Source organism: Callospermophilus lateralis, chromosome 8, assembly GCF_048772815.1.
Source record: "Callospermophilus lateralis isolate mCalLat2 chromosome 8, mCalLat2.hap1, whole genome shotgun sequence".
NCBI lineage: Eukaryota > Metazoa > Chordata > Mammalia > Rodentia > Sciuridae > Callospermophilus > Callospermophilus lateralis.
This window is the reverse complement of record NC_135312.1, coordinates 29,690,736-29,705,927: the sequence shown is the minus strand read 5'-3', so window position 1 is coordinate 29,705,927 and position 15,192 is coordinate 29,690,736.

Here is a 15,192-nt window from a genome sequence, read left to right as displayed (position 1 = left end):
TTTGTCAACTCATTCATTCGACATTTATTGAGATCCCTTGTGCTTGTTACTCTCCTAAGGCTCAAAGATGAACAGAGTGCTGTCTCTTCATTTTTCAGAAATTCCTCGTGTAGCGGAAAGTGGGTGGAGATGCCATTCACTGTCTGTCACCTTACAGGGGTTAGAGTAGGTGCATGCACGGTGCCATGGGAGGCCAGACGAAATGCAGAAACACTCCTTCTGGAGCGTGTGCAGAAAGGAGTTACTAGATACCTTGTGTGGCTCACTTCCATTCTCATTTCAAGAGCCACTTCCCTGTAATCTCTGGTAGAACCCTAATTCGGTAACTCAGAGAACTGCCAAGCAACCTTCATGTTTAGACTCAGCATCTATACCTAGTTTCTCCGGTCCTCCTCGGCCCACTGTCTTTTCTAAACTTTTATAACCTGTTGTGGCTGCAAAGCTCCCTTGGTTTTCTATTTGGGGCAAATCCTATTTTCTTTCCTCTCTACCTGTTTTGGGAGAGGGGGAACAGATCATAATGCATGTGTTAGGCTCCTTGAAGACCTAATTTAAAGTTTCACACTGTTTCCATTCTATAAACGAAGCCCAGGGAAGTTCAGTGATCTGCCCAAATTTACACAAGTGGAAAAAAATAAAAGTAGGATGTGGAATTTATATCTGAAATCCAGAATCCCCACTTCCGTGGTCTGAATGTCTCTTCAAAACTCTTCTGTTGAAATCCTAACCCCAAAGATGACAGAATTAGAGTGTGGAAGCTTCCAGAGGTGATTAGGTCAGGAGGGTGGGGCTCTCGTGATGGGAACTGCTGCCCTTTTCAATAAAAGAGACCAGAAGGAGCCCCAGCGTCCCTCTCTGCAGGGCGAGGACACTGTGAGACTGACAGCATCTGTGGGGAAGCCAGCCCTCACCAGGCACTGCCAAGGCCTTGGTCTTGGCCTTCCCAGCCATCAGGACTGTGTGAAGTGAATTTCTGTTGTTTATAAGTTACCCAGCCCAAAAGATTTTATTATAGCTGCCTGAATGGACTAAGACACTAACACACACCTTAAAGGCTCCCAGATGACCCTCTCTGAAACAGTCACTTTTTTGTTGTTATTGTTTAAAGTTTAATAGGAGAAAAGAGAAAGCATGATCGCCTTGGGATTTTATAATCCTTTTATTTTTTTTTTTTTCTGACAAAGTTTCTGTCTTCCCTATGCCTATTCAGGCCCATAAGGCATTTATATCTTTGCCTTTATGGTGGTAGAAGGTTTTTTAAAGTCCATAGTTTTTCATTTTTTGTTTTTGTGGTACTGGGGATTCAACAGAGGTACTTTACCACTGATCTACATTCCAGGTGCTTTTAAAAAAAATTTTTTTTTTTTTTTTTTTTTTGGAAATAGGGTCTCACTAAGTTGCTGAGGATCATGCAAAGTTTTTGAGGCTGATCTTGAACTCCATGATCCTCCTGCCTCCGCCTCCCAAATTGCTGGGATTATAGATATATGCCACTGTGCTCAGCTATAGTTTTTTATTTTTAATCTAAAAACTCATACCTGAGCTTCTGGAATCTGTGGCTGTGTTTTCTTAGTTTTCATTCATCTGGTCTTGTCTTCTTGCTTTTCTGATTTTTTTTTTCATTAATTGTATTCATATGTTAGTATTTTTAAAAAATTAGAGAGGTGTAGTTAAGTGGCAGAGTACTTGCCTAGCATGTACAAGGTCCTGTGTTTGATCTCTAGCACAGCAAATAAATAAATACATAAAATAGAAATTATAGAAATAATTAGGATTCTAGAATGATGTTATCCTTCTCTAGAGTAAATTCATATTTGGTTCTATTAGGAACTAGGGCACTAGCATTATGGACTCACTTTTAATCCAACTTTGGGTACTATGCAGCTGTTTCTATGACCTTTTCTTTATCATTGTTTCTAGGGTACTTTCCTCCCATTGCACATCCAGAATCAAGAGGTTCACCGATGCTATGTGCCATGGTGGTGCTGGGCCCTGAATTTGGCCTTCACTTTATGAGAGACCCTTTGAGCAGCCTTTTGGGTCAGCCTTTTGGCCTCTCAGTCCCTGTTTTAGAAACTGAAAATAAGCCATAAGAGAAAAAGCTGCCCCCTCAGCTCCCTTGATTCCTACCCCACCCCAAGATCCCAACCCAGTAATTTTTTATTCTCTTGTTAGCTCTATAGTGCTTTCAAGCCAGTTTTAAAAAATATTTTGTTTTGCTAATTATCCTCAGTGGGAGAGTTGTTCTGAACGACATAGATTCCCATGACCAGAACAAAAAGTCCTATATAATCTAGGTTTAACCAAACATCTCCCTAAATGGATAAGTAATTTAAAAAGATTTCTTACAAAGAGACTAAGTCTGAAGATTTCCCTAGTGATACCAATTTAGTGGAATGATCAGAAAGGGCAAAGGTGGTATTTTCTTAGCTCCTCATGCAAGTACTTCTTCAGCCACACAGTACTGGAGAAAAGCCAGGAACAAAATAACTTGGTTAAAAAAATTGTGAAATTATCCAGGTAAATGTAATCTTTTAAAATTGGTGAGGTAGTATCCACATCTTATGTCATTATGACTTGAATGTGTTGGAAACTTAGTGTAGCAATGCTGAGGGGTGGAGCCTAATAGGAGGCATTTGTGTCACAAGGGCTCTACCCTCATGAATGGATGAATGTCAACTATAAAAAGGCTGTGGGACTGGGCGCGGTGTCACATGCCTGTAATCCCAGAGGCTCAGGATGCTGAGACAGGAGGATTGCAAGTTCAAAACCAGCCTCAGCAATGGTGAAGTGCTTAGCAACTCAGTGAGACCCTGTTTTAAAATACAAAATAGGGCTGGGGATGTGGCTCAGTAGTAAGTGCACCTGAGTTCAATCCCTGGTATCAATAAACAAACAAACAAATAAATTAAAAGCCTTGGGGTTGTGAGTTCACCATTTTGCTCTCTTTTGTCCTTGTAATGTTTTCTATCGTGTTACAGTGTAACAAAACCTTTTCAGAGGCTGGTCCATTGACTCGGGACTTCCCAGCCTACAGAACTGTAAGAAACAAATCTCTCTTCTTTACAGATTACTCAGTCTCAAGTATTCTGTTATAGCACAAAATGCACCAAGACAGATGCTAAATGTAGGGTGTTTTGAAAATGGATATTTGGGAAATCTACTCTCTATGTAGTTTTATTGCCAAAAATTTAGTAAGTATGTCCCTTTAAAAACTCTCCTATCTATTTAACTTGAAAACTGAATTTGTAGTCTTTTAAAAATATAAGCAATCCTAGAAAATTTTGAATCAATTTCTTATTAATTTGTATGAACCACTGATTGGCATTAGGGAAGACAGAAATTTAGTAGACAATTCTTACTGGAAACTTAAACTGAGGGTCAGGGTTGAAAAACAAATATCATACTTTAGTAAGACCAGGTTTGTTTTAATCAATGTACTTTTGAGAGGTATCTTTTTCATGTTAGATAGCTCTTAGAACCAAAAATGAAAAAACTGGATTCAGAATCAAACCATTTATTCACAAAGAATTTAAAAAATAGTGAAACATATTCAGTTACAAAACTTTAATCAAAATATTATTAATAAGTCAGATGTGGTGATGCATGTCTGTAATCCCAGTGACTTGGGAGGAAGTGAAGGGAGGATCACAAGTTTGAGGCCAGTCTCAGCAACTTAGCAAGGCCTTAAGTAACTTAATGAGACTCTGTCTCAAAATAGAAAATAAAAAGGACCAGGGTTGTGGTTCAGTGGCAAATTGCCTGTGGGTTCAATCTCTAGTATCCCACCCCCAAATTCAAAAGGCGAGCAAAGTGACTTTTTTATGATTATTTATAAATATATAAATATTTTATATTTTAACTTTATCTTCTCTTTTTATTTTTATATATAGTATTTTGTATTTTATTTTTATTTTTATATTATATATTATGAAGAATATTATGTCTGTGATTATATTTACATGTGTATATAGACACATAAATAAAGTTAAAAAACTAATAAAACATATGTTTAGGAATGTCTACTCAAAAACTTTTAATTAGCTAATTCCCAAAGCTTGGTGTCAATTATTTAAAACTAGCTCTTGAAAGTTGCTTTCCAGGTTTTACCAAATTGGATGAGGAGGTCTCTTCTCACCACCCCAATTCCATTCTTTTCTATGCCCCCTGTTTAAATAGAGTTCATAATATTTATCACAAATTATATTACATATTCATTTGATTACCTACTCAATTATATGCTCCAGGAGGACAAGGGCTTTTTGCTTTACTTACCAACAAGACACAGAGACCAAGACAACATAGAAAAATTATTATTCATTTAATATCTATTGAAGGAATAAAGAGGTTATACATATCAAAGTAAAGCTGGTATGGAAGTCATCCTCCAGATGGCCTCCGATGATCCTGCCTCCTGATAATCACTCCTCTGTGCAGTTCTCTCCCACCTTGTACCCAAAGAATACAATTTAAGAAATGCTATGTTACTTCTCAATTAGGGTGTAAAAGACCTTATTGCTTCTGATTTGGTTGTTCTCTCTTTCATCCATCATGTGCACTGGAGGAGGCCAGTTTCCACATCAAGAACTGCTCTCTGAAGAAGACTACTTGGTAAGGATAAGAAGCCTCCTAACAGCAGCCACATGAATGATCTTGGAAGTAGACCCTCTAGTCCTTCAGGGGACTGCAGTTTAGCAGCAACCTCATGATAAGCTCTGGACAGAACCACAAAGTTAAGCTACCCCTGGGTCCATGACTCTCAGCAACTGCATCAGCACATGTATCTCTGCCATTTTAGACTGCTTATTTTAGTGTCATTTGTTACTCAGCATTAGATAACTAATACACTTGGGGTTTGAATACCCACTCTGCCTTCTACTGGTCATGTTACTAGACATACAATTTCTGCCGCAGTTTGGCTGGGCACAAAATAACCGAGCCGCCACAAAGCCTTGTAGGTTCAAAACAGCAACTCTTTATCCCTGAACTCTCACTGGCACTTTTCTCACACATCCCGGGAACACACTGCCTCCACTGGGCTCCGCGCACCAATTCTCTCAGAACCCCACGAGAACTCAAGGGGAACTCCAAAGTAGCAGGCGCCCGAGGCAGCAGGATCCGCCCTAATCCTGGAGCAGGGTCACCTTTCAACCATTCCCTCTGGCAAAAATGCCAGGCATCATTCTGACTCAACTGTGGCTCTCAACAAATTTCATTTCTAGGAGCCTGTTTTCTTTTTTACAAAATGGTATTAGTATCTATTAACAGGGCTCTTGAAATATAGTCCCTGATATATAGTAATTTAATAAACAGCTATTTTAATTTTCACAATATCTATAATTAACTAAAGTGAACACTGAAGAACAAAGGGAGTTATAAGGCAGCTATAAAAAGCAAGCACAAAAAACTCAAAAAGAACAGCCACATTGGGCCAGCAAGCATAGGCTTGTTGATTTAGCAGGTCCCTGGTGGGTCCTGAGCCTTTGCATTTTTAACAAATTTCCAGAGTGATGCTGAAATTACTGGTCTTGGGACCATGTTTTCAGGACCACTGCTTGGGACATCATAGTCTCTGATAAATGAAAACGGTAGTGCTATAGAACTATTAGTGGTAATGTTTAGGCAAAATATGCAGAACCACCGAATCTTAGGTTTTTTTGTGAAATAAAAGGCCCTGTGTGATATAGCCCCACTATTTTACGCTGTGCTCTTTATACAGAGGATCCCTAATGTACAATGGTTCACTTATGATTTCTCAACTATACAATAGTAGAAAAGTAGAAACTATTCTTCAGATTTTGAATTTTGATCTTTTCCCAGGTTAGCAGTGTGTTAGTCAGTTTTCTGCATTGTGGCAAATATCTGAGATAAATCAACTTGAAAGGAAGAGAGGCTTGTTTGGGCTCATTATCTCAGAGGTTCCAGTACTGGTTGATTGTCCTATTGATTTTTGGCCTATGGAGAGCCAACTCATCATGGTGGGAAAGGAAGCTGCTCACCCCATGGTTGCTGGGAAACAGAGAGAGAGAGAGAGAGCAAGATACTTGCATTGCACCACCCCAGGCATGCCCTTGGTGACTGATGACCTCCCACTCAACTCCACTTCTTAAAGGTTTCCACTGCCTCTCAACACCACCGAACTGGGGACCAAGCCTTTAACACATGGGCTTTTGAGGAACAATCAAGATCCAAACTACAGCCATCAATATGTGGTATGATATGGATCTTAAATGTCTCCCAAAGCCCATATGCTAAAGGCTTAGTCACAAGCGTGTGGCACTAATGGGAGATGGTGGAACTTAGGAGTTTGGCCCCGTCATATTGGACTTGTAGCAAGGCAGTCATCATGGTGGGGAGTATGTGGTGGAGCAATATTTCTACCTCATGGCAGTTAGGCAGCAAAGAGATAAAAGGGCTGGGGCCTCCATATCTCCCTCAAGGGTGTACCCCAGTGACCTAACTGACCCCCTTCCCTATTTCTGCAGGGTGTCAGGTAAACTCTGCGATCATTTCCCATAGGTACCTCCAGCTATTTGAGATCCCAGGTTAAAAAATGGACCTGATCCATCCCATCAGTGAGACTATGTGGATGTCAAAATGAACAAAGAGGCAAAACTGTGTACTCAGATACTTAAAATTGTGTTTGTTTTCCTCTGGACGGTTTGCTCATTAAAAGTCAAGCACTTTGCCAATGCGGGCTGCAGAGGAGGTGTGGACATTCTCTGCACACACAATCGCTGGTGGTCTGGGCTGACTCACCCTCACACCCTCGCCGCCCATGGCTCTGCCTTGGCACCTGGTTTTGGGAAGTTGGCATTCTTGCAGTAATCTCGAGCTACTGCCATGAGCCATGGGCAAAAACAACAGGACTTTCTCCAGGGAATTCAGGAGAAAGCCTCATGGTCTAGCTATTGGCTTTGATTGCTGTTTGCATGAGGTTTGGGGAAGGGTTTCTCCCAAAAAAGGAAACTGAAGAGTCCTCTTAGTTGGGGATGCTCCAACCTCCATCACACTGGAGTTGGGAATGTTTCCACACATACATTTCATATTTTATCTGTCCTTTAGATAGGCATGCAGAACATTCCAACTCTACAAACTTCCTTCACTTTTGCCCTTTATCCGTGTTACAGCCAGTCCGAGATACTGGTGCTCAGTAAGTGACTCTGGCATTGCTTACACACCTTGCTGTGCCAGGAACGAGCTGGAGATGGACTTGACAAGAAACAGAGGTTGTGGGTGGGAGGCTTTGACAGCTCCCAGATGAGCTGCCTTGGGGGTTTTGTTAGGACAGCTCATCTTCCTCTAGAACGTTCCTGTGTTTGTGTGGGAGTTCAGTTAAATAACTTGTTATGCACCTCCTCCATGCCAGGCACTCTTCCCAGTGAGGTGCCGGAGAAACCAAAAAGCTCAGAACCTTATTGGGATAGGGACATGAGGTCGTGTCCTCAAGATGCCCACTGATGCTCCTACTCATTTCCTCAAGTCTGGGCTGGTCCTGTCACTATCTTTGACTAATAAAATCTGGTGGAAGCAATGTTGTGTAACTTCCAAGAGATCTTCAGCTTTTGCTTTTGTCACTCTTCAAGGCTTTCTGTAGGAGTGTTGGTCACCTTGTAAGGAACCAGCCTCATCAGGAGACCACCATGCTGTGAGGAAGCCCAAAGAGCCACATGGAATGAGAAGGAACACCAAGGTCCTACACATGCAAGGTCCTTCACAGGCCTTGTATTTAGCGCAACTGCTAGTTGAGTGTGGCTTAGTGACGCCCCCTGATGCTATGTGGTAAGAACTGACATGCTAGGTTATACCTACATTTTTTTTTTTATGCCTGCATTTTTGACCCATTGTATTGTGAACTAATCAAATAACTGTTGTTTTAACACACTATGTTCTGGGGTAGGTATTACACTGATGTATATAATGAAATATACACATATATTCTTAGATGATGACAGAGTCCTACAGCCGATGCTATAAGAGCATGGATAGCGGGTACCTGAGCAGCCTATGGAAATGACAGCATGATCATAAAATGCTTCCAAAGAAGGTTTGTTTGAGTGAAATAGCCCCTCTAAATACCTAGATGGGATCCAGATTTGGGGAGGCTGAAGGTCATCTAGGTACAGGGAATAAAGAAAGAAAACATGGAGATGATTATGCCAAGGATCTTCAAGCAGGTGTAAGGCAGGAATGAATCTGCATAGGTGGTCATAATAATAGTAATAGCAGGAATCAATAACATTTGCTGAATAGTTACTATGTGACAGGTCCTGACCTAAGGTCTTATATGTATTAGCACATTTAGTTCCCTTTTTATCTTTTCACAGTGAAGAAAATGAGGCACAAAGAGATTCAGTAACCTGCTCAAAGGCACACTGCCTGCTCAGGCCAAAATCTAGAACTTTGGATGCCTTTTTTAAAAACTTGGGATTTGTTCAGTAGGTAGTGAGGAGTGACCCATAGGTTTTAGATAAGAGATGGCATAGTCACATCAAAAGGTCGTGTAGTTTCTAATTCCCCCCATTTCAGTTGTTTCTTTGCCTCTTGTCTCTCTATAGTGACCAGCAGTGAACTAGCCCATGAGCTCATCTTTGAGGGATACAAGGAAAGAAGGAGGTACAGGGGACATGGGCCACTCCATAGCTGTTCATGGGGGAGAGAGGAGGACAAAGTACCCATGGAGAGAATGGATTAGTGACCACCAAGAGAGGAAAGTGGGCCACATCCTTGACCCACAGAGAAATGAGAACAGCAGCCAATGGGAACCCACGTGTTCTAAGATCTTTTGAGCTGAGGCACAGATAGGCTCCTGGGCTTTGCACACTGCCTTTCTCTCTTTCTTTCTCCCCGTATCTTTAAAGGTGATTAGCATCAAAATATTAAAACAGCTTCTGGGTTCCTAATAGTAATTCTTAAAGAAGAGCGCATTCCACAAAAAAAAAATAAAAATAAAAAAATAAACAAATAAAAGCTACCAACTGGCCATGGCCATTGCTCTCTGATGGGGTCTTCATAGGCAAGCCATGAAATAGCTGTTCTGCACATGTACATTCTCGTTCTCTGTTGCCTGCCCTGACTGAAAGTCCCCGGGAACCTGAGCAGACCCAGCAGAGTCTGAATCTGCATGAAGACTTGTCACACCCACATTTCACCAGCTTTTTGTGCAAGGAGGGAGGAAAGAGGTCTAGTTTAGGGTTGAGAGCTAGGAGATCTGACCTCAGAGTTAGCCTAACTGACAGTTGTTTTGTATGATATGGGCAAATGTCTGAAATTTTCTAGAGCATAAAGTCCTCATCTGTACTATGGGGCTGTTGGATAGAGATTAATCATCACAAATAATGAAAATAACCGTAACTAAGGTTTACTGAGTGGGTCCAAGCACTTTGTACACCTTATTTATTTAATCCTCTCAAAAACCCAAGCTTGATGAAACTCAGTAAAGGCTTTTCTTAATCTTAATCCAAAGCTCCCTGTGTTAGCTATATGTTACTGTGTAACAGATTACCTCAAATTTCCATATATTAAAACAACAATAAAAATTATAGTCTTACAGTTTCTGTGAATCAGAAATTCTGGAGCAGCTTGGCTGGGTGGTTCTTTTATAAGTTTGTTGGGGCTACAGTCATCCCAAGCCTTGTCTGGGCTTCCAGAACCACTTTCAACATGGCAGGCCAGCATTGGCTCTTGGCCAGAGGCCTCATTCATCACAGCCTCACCACAGGAATGTCCAGGAGATTGCTTGAATGTCCCACAATATAGCAGCTGCCCCACACAGTGAATGATCTGAGGGAGAGTAACATGGCGGACGCAGTGTTTATTTTTTGTTTGTTTTTGCACTACTGGGGATTGAGCCCAGGGTCATTCTAGCACTGAGTTACATCCCCAGCCCTTTTAAAAAATTTTTAATTTTGTGTCTTGGGACAAGTTCTCACTTAGTTGCCCAGGGTGGCCTCAAATTTGCTGTCTTCCTGCCTCAGCCTCCTGAATCACTGGGATTACAGGCATGCACCATGTTACCCAGTCAAAGCTGCAGTACCTTTTATGACCTATCCTTAGACGTCATATCCCACCATTTCCACAATATCCTTGGTTTCCTTGGTCAGCCTATTCAGTGTGGAGAGAACCAAACAAAACTATGAATATCATGTGTATATCTTAGTTGACCATCTTTGATGCTGCTATCCACATCTTTCTCCTTTATTTCTATTACATTATTGTGTAGGTCTTTTAATATAACTTATCTAAAATTATCTTATTGATGCTTAGTATGGAGATGAGATAGATGCTATTCTTATGCCAGTTTTAGACATGGGAGCAGAGGCTAAAGATGTTAATCTGCCTGAAGTCACGGATAGTAAATGGTGGAGCTGGGATATAATTTAGGCATAGGGACAGCTTACTCGGATGGCAGTCAGGGACTCCAGTGCTGCCATTATAGAGGTAGAGTGATGTTTGAACACAGAGAACAGGACAGCAGGCAGCAAAGGGTTGGGAGTATTCCCGGGCAATTGGGAAATACTAGGAGGAAGTGTATGAGTGAGTGTCCTTATGAATGAATGTGTGTGTGTGTCTGAGATGGTTGAGTGTGTGTGGGGGCAGATATGTGTATGCGGGTATGACAGCTGGATCATTAAAGGGGAGATAATACATTCTAGACAGCTGTTTTGACACAGATCTGGGGATCATACTTTGACCCTAGTTTTATTGGCCTTTCTGTTCTTTGAAAAATTTGTCTCCAAGAAATAACCTAATTAAAATGACTAAGTAAATTTCCCTTTAAAATTCCCACAAGCAGTTTAAGTTGTTATTTGACTAGCAAACATATTGCTGAATTACACACGGATAACTTGATTATGTTTGTGGGAATCATCCATTTTCTGGGTTATTTGCCAGAAAAACAAAAGCACTGTCTTTTGGCCACCCACCCTCCATTCTCCTTCCTGGTCTCCTGATGGAGGGGCCCTGGTATTCATCAAACACAATGGGGTCCCCTTAGAACAATGCCTCACTCACCCACTCTCTGGCCTAGGAGCTGGAAATTTGGGGGAGGCATGGAGGGAAATGGTTATGAAAGTGTCTCACTCTCCCTCCTCTGGGGCATTCTGGGTGCTGAGTTTTGGAATGAGGGGTGTTGTCTGTGTGGTGTGTGGGAGGGATTTTTGGTCTCTGATTGAGACCAGGGTAATTGAGATGCAGGAGGAGGGCCACCAAAGTTGCCTGCTGAGGCTGGCTCTGGTGGAGCCTTGAAGGGAAGGTGCCGGTGGCCCCGAGTGTCTTCAAGGCTCATCCTGGTTCACCCAAACAGGAAAGCAAAGAGGTTTTTTGTTTTTTTGTTTTTTTTTTGCAGAAGTTCTGCTCAGGAAGAACAAAAGAGTTTGCATTTAGTTGAAAGTGTCTTCAGGAACCTGTGGGTGGCTGTGGTTAGCTGGACGAAGACCAGATCTGGCTGACAGATGGAAATAAGCTTTCCCCTCACATAATGAGTTTGTCTTCAGCAGCAGTCTGTAGACAGAGAACAGACGGCCATGTGTCCAGAGGCATTTTCCTTGTGCTTGCCACATTGAGCCAAAGTTTGTTCCAGGAAGACTCTCCGAGGACCTCACCTTTTCTTTTCTGTGACTTCACTGTAGCCCAGGGGTGAGAACAGTCCTCAGAGCTTGTCTCCTTAGGGTTTGTGCCTTCGCTCCAGCCCTCACTGATAATGTGAACTTTGCAAATTACTTAAATTCTCTGTGTCTCCATTTCGTCAAATGTAAAAGGGGGATAATCATTGTTCTTAACTCAGGGTAGTTATAACCATGAAACTAGGATAATAAAACTCTTAGATCACTATGGGTTACTAAGAATTCACTTTACAACTGGGCTGGTGGCATGCAACTGTAATCCCAGCAACTCGGGAGGTTGAGATAGGAGGATCTCAAGTGCAAAGCCAGCCTCAGCAACTTAGCGAGACCCTGTCTCAAAATAAAAAAATTAAAAGAGCTGGGCATGTGGTTCAGTGGTAAAGTGCCCCTGGGTTCTATCCCTTGTACCCTAAAAAGCTAAACAAAATAATTCATTTTACATATATGAAGCAATATGTATTTCCATATGCAGGGTGTAGGGAAATGGTGAAGGACCCCCAGTTCTGGACCTCATAAAATACATTCTAATGTGTGGGTGGTGGTAGGCAAAGTAATGACCTCTCCCCAGAGATATTCACATTCTAATCCCTGAAACCTTGTGAATGTTAGTTTACATGATGAGGGAGAATTAAGTTGGCTGATGGCATTAAGGTGGCAAATCAGCTGACTTAAAAAGAGGGATATTTGCCTGGGTCACCCAGGTGGGCTCTTAAAAGGTGGAAAAGGAGGCAGAAAACCATCAGTGATGAGAACTTGACCTTCTCCTGCTGACTTTGAAGATGGAAGGGGACTGAGAACCAAGGGGTGAAGAATCCTTTTCTATAAGGTGGGAAAAGCAAGGAAGTGAATCATCCCCTGGAGCCTCCAAAGGGATCACAGCCCTACTGAAACCTGGACTTCAGCTCCCTGAGAACCATTTCAGACTTCTGACCTCCAGAACTGTAAGATAATAAACTCATGTTGTTTAAGCCACAGCCCTTGTGGTCATTTGTTATACCAGCATTAGGAAATGAATACTAGTGCAGAAATAAGTGAACGCGCGAGTGTACAATATAATTTCGGGTACTGATAGGTACTAAGAAGAAAATGAAGCATGCTAAGAGAATCGAGAATGGCGGAGCTGGGGGCTTTTGGAGATGAGGTCAGGGAAGGCATCCCGGGGAGCTGGCACTGGAGAAATCATTTGAATGACATGTGAGAACAAACTATGGGTCTGCATTCCAGCCAAGAAGAATGGAGTCCAGTAAAGCTGTAAAGAGGGAAAGAACCTGGAGAGTTGAGGAAGAGTAAAAAGCCAGTGTGGCTAAAGTACAGTGGACAAGTGAGGAAGTAGGAAGAGATGAGGTGGGAGAACGCACGAGTCAGAGCCTGCAAGCCCCCGGAGTTTTGAATCTATTCCCAGTCTGACAGGAAACCACTGGAGGCTCCCTCGCATGGAGTGGGTAATGGCAACTGAATTACATTTTACCACGCTCACTTGGGCTCCTGGGAGGGGAGCAGACTGAGAGACATTAAAAGGGGAGGAGGAAAGCCAATGTAGGAGGCCACCATGGCAAGAGATGGACCACACTCGGCTGGCAGTAACGGGTGGTGAGGAGGGAGTGGATTCTAGACATGGCTTGGTGGTTAGAGCTGACCTGTTTCTGTGATGGTTTCAATATGGGTTTGAGGGAAAGCAGGAAATCAAAGGTGCCTCCTAAATTTGGGTGGAGAAGCTGGGTGAATGGATGTGCTATTTACTTAGATGAAGAAGGCAGGAGATGGACAAGTTGGGAACAAAGAAATCCAGAATGTTCACCTAATGCTTAAAGACTTTTATTGGTTTGTGATGCTCTTGACCTGCTGGTCCACTGTTTCTCATCTCTGTATCTTTGCTTATGACATTTCCTCCATCTGGGACTTCCTCCTCCCTCTCTATTGTCAAAGAGTTAAATTCATATCCAGCTTTCAAGGCTCCTATTTCCTATGCCTATTTCCACTTTTGAAGAGCTCTGTCTTCCTTTTGACTCCTGAGAGTCTAGTATTGAAGTCTTTCTTTAAGCAAGTGCCTTATCTTGCCTACTAGGTGGTGGTGACTGTGAAGGCAGGGACGTTATTACTCTTGAATTCCCTGTAGCGTCTCTGGCAGGAGGCACCCTTTAAATGACTGTAGAATGGAATTGAATGTTACAGAGAAAACGAGTGGATTGAATAGGGGAGTTGAACCAGGTGTTCTCCAATGCTAGTTTCCTCTAAAATTGTATGATTTATTTAGTTTCAGCTTGATTGTTCCCACTGCTCAGAAGGTTTCTAAGTTGCCTAGTTCTGCACAGGTAGAATGCCTTCTACCTTTACTGCCAGCCCAAGAAAAGAGGAAATATTAGGTTTATGAGTGCATTCCATGATTGTTTCTGATACCAAATATAAACGGTCATAGATTACGCACAGCTTTAAATTACCAATTATTTCTTTCTATTCCTTCCTTTGTCCAATTAATAGTGACAACTTTACAATAGAACAAAAGTAAGAAATGATTGTAGGATGCCAGTATAACCTTAAAGTATTCCATTTCTACAATGGTGCAAGATTCTCACATCTATTATACATGTAATAACTTAATTTGGGCACTACGCATGTCTTTTTTCAATGCCAAGACAGATATATATTCAAAGGTTGCACTATGATACATGCAACCAAGGGAGGTTGCTCTTAGCAATAACCTGTATTTTTACTTTTGCCATATAACAAATAATACCACAATGTAGTGGCTTAAAATAGTAACCACTTATTTAACTCTCAATTCTGAGAGTGTAATTTGGGCCAGATCCCTGGGCGGGTCTTTTCTGGGCTGGCCTGGCTGATCTCAGGTGAGTTTCCGGGGTATCTATGATCAGCTGGTGGGTTGATAGAGGTTGGGTGGTTTGACAGCTCAGTAGAGGTGGCTGGGAAAACTGGGTCACCTTCCACAGGGTCTCTTCTTCTCCACTGTCTAGTACAGTCTTCTTTATATGGTGGTATCAGAATTCTGACAGTGAGAAAGGAATCATGACAAGCCTCTCGAGGCCCTGGTTTTGAACTTTCCAACATTGCTTCTGCCACATTCTGTTGCACAATGCAAGTCATAAACACAGCCCAAATTCAAGGCATGGATACATTGCTTCTTATTAAAGAGTTGAAAAGAGGCAAAATTGCATTGTGTGGGACACAGACACAGGGAGGGGTGAGGAATTGTGGCCACTTTTGCAATATGTCACAATCAATTAGGGTGCCTTTGCTTTAAGTAACAGAATAACTCTAAGTTGTTAAAGCAATAAAGACGCATTATCTCACGAAGTAAGAACTTTTGGAGGAAAAATTATTCCAAGGTTATTCCAGCTGCTTGGTAATGCCATGGTGGTCCTGGGTTTGCTTTTATTCAACTTTCCACTCTGTCATTCCCAACACATTGGTTTTTGTCCACATCTTAACAAGATGTCCATGAAAGTTTCAGCTTTACTCACAGATGACAGAGTCCAGAGGAGAAGAGTGGAATGTCTCTGTGTTTTGTCTCCTTTTGGAAATGAGGAAACTCTACCCAGAAGCCCTTGCA